Genomic DNA, 2753 nt, shown 5'->3' with positions numbered 1-2753 from the left:
GTGACTTTGGACACAGCCCTGCACTCCCCGCCTCCGGTCACGTCTGATTGGACAACCACCACTCCTCCAACACTTCAGCAATCACCACACCTGGCTATAAAATCAACCAGCAGCCTCTCAGTCGGGGCTGGTTGGGATTTAGTGTGAACAGTCCGTCCTGGTGCCTCTCGCTCTTTTGTGTTTGTTGTCTTCAGTTGGCGGCTGCTGACTCGGTTTGAGAGTTTGAGAGGGTCGTAGTGAAGACTCCTGTTAACAGCTGCCCAACTTCGTAAAGAAGGTACTCGTGTCTTGTTTTTTGTTTGTTTGTTTAATGTGGTTTTTGTGGCACTAGTTTGTTTCTTTTGTTCTGTGTGGATGTTGCGATTAGATTTAAGTTTGACTAAGCAGTGTAGCTTTGTTTTCTGTTGGCTAGCTTTGATGCTCCGTTAGCCTTCGTTTGGTTCTTTGATTTTTAGCAACATCCACCAGCTTCTTCTGTACTCTCACCGTTTTATGTTCATTTACGTTACGAAGCAACAAATTGCGTTACCTGGACCAATTCCATCTGGTTATTGTTGCATCCAGCTGACCTTAGAGGCTGGGTCGTACCATCCATCTATTCAGCATTAACACTGCATGAAACTCAACATGGAGGCTGTTTTATACTGATCTCCACAACTCGGCTGCAGAACAAAAGGTCACCTCCCAGATGTTGTGCTTTAAGACACAAGAAACCCCCGATAAAGAGATCGATGCCAGCCTGGATAAGGATCCTCAGCTGGTCTTTCTTGTTTACAGATATTGGAAATGAAACACCTCGGAGGCATTCTGTCGCTTATCTGTCTCCATCAATGAAGTGGTTTTAGAGAGAAGCCTAAAGGCAGACTTGGAGGGGCAACTTTAGCAGGACAGTAATATTAAGTGTCCGGTTCATGGCTATGACCGGACACGTGCACCCTGGGCATGAAGTAGCCGTAATATTGTGCAAATGATAATAATAGAAAAAATAACAAAGTGAGTTTTTCTTTCATACAAGAAAAGGAGATAAAAGTTTGCAGTTGGAGTTTCCAGTTTGTTTATATTTCATTGCTTTCATGTCAAGATTTGAAATCAAACTCCACCGAGAGGAGCTGGAAGGAAAAAAACACAACTGTAAGCTATTTGTGGAGTTTTATTCCAAAACAGGATTATTCTCAAGAGAGATGCTGAAAACCTGCCAAAGATATGAAAACACTCTCCGTTATAATCAGATTTTTAAAAAAAGTAAATGCTTTTTACAAAAACCAGCATGTACAACCGCACACGGTGGAGTTATCCATGTTTGATCCGTGGCATAAAAATGCAAAGACTTTGAGACTCTGCAGGTACAAACAGAGCTGATTTGGTCCGAGTTGGACTTAAAGTTTTCTCTGAGGATAGACTTTACGAGTTTCTGTGTGCCAAGTGATCTCTGACCCTGTGTGGGATTCTGGAGAAGCCTGACACTCTTTAAACAAGCAAAAAAACAACATGCTTTCTGTTTTTTTTAGCTTGAGCGTTGCTTATCACGACGCCGAGTTGATTATGTTTGAAAATCCTGCCGCAGAAAACGGCCCATTGCTGTTGTTCTCACTGAACCAACAGACTTTCATGAGCTGGTTGTGTGACCGCAGCACCGCAACACATTTAGGAGCATTTGTAAGCTGGATTCTCAGACATGGGATGCTTTTGGAGGACAATATATGATTTAGCCGCTCAGTGCACAAAAACTAAGTGACATTAAATATGAACAGAGAACCCGAAATCCGGTTTTCTGAGGATTATTCCGACCAAAGTTATAGCTGAGACTGTATGCAGGATCCATACTGCAAGCTGATGTGCTTACAAAAGACAAAAGGAACATAATATGGCAAAAAAAAGCATGGTTTATAAAACATGTGCATGTGTATCTCCATCCATCCATCCATCCATCCATCCATCCATTGTCTTCCGTTTATCCGGGGTCGGGTCAGAGGGGCAGTAGGTGGAGCAGGTCGTCCCAGACTTCCTTCCCCCCGGCGACGCTTTCCAGCTCCTCCTGGGGGATCCCGAGGCGTTCCCAGGCCAGCCGAGAGATTCAATCCCTCCAGTAGGTTCTGGATCTGCCCCGGGGTCTCCTCCCAGGTGTTCGGAAGACCTCCAGAGGAAGCCTCCCTGGAGACATCAGAATCAGATGTCCACACCACCTCAACTGGCTCCTTTTGATGCGAAGAAGCAGCGGCTCTACTCTGAGCTCCTCACCCAGGCTGAGCCCAGCCACCCTGCAGAGGAAGCTCATTTCGGCCGCTTGTATCCGCAACTATTCATTATTCACTACAGACTTAAAAGAAAAATGGTTAAATTCTGTCCACTCACACCCACAGCTAATCATAAATGGTCAGCAGAAATCGCTCCAGAATATTTATGTGCAGATTTTTCTTGTGGAAAATGGAAAAACTTGACGGCCGCAGCAGCAAAACAGAAGACAGTTTTCAAAACTAAGCGGTCAGACTGCGAGTGGAGGAACAAGCGCGATAATTGTTTGGCATTTACAACATTCATACACACAGCTGACGAACTCACACGACGAGTATCTGTGAAGGAACTTTATATTTAAATTATCCGCTCAAGCTGTCGTATGTTTACTGAAACGATTTTGTAGCAAAAACTGAAATTACACAGATACAGTCGTGACTCGATAATCCGACCCTTAACAATCCAACAACCTTGTTATCCGACAGGTTTGTAGGAAAAACGAACGGAGCCCATAAAAACAG

Source organism: Stegastes partitus, unplaced genomic scaffold (genome assembly GCF_000690725.1).
Source record: "Stegastes partitus isolate 25-593 unplaced genomic scaffold, Stegastes_partitus-1.0.2 Scaffold851, whole genome shotgun sequence".
Classification (NCBI taxonomy): Eukaryota; Metazoa; Chordata; class Actinopteri; family Pomacentridae; genus Stegastes; species Stegastes partitus.
The sequence above is the reverse complement of the archived record's forward strand: the minus strand, read 5'-3'. Positions refer to the sequence as shown.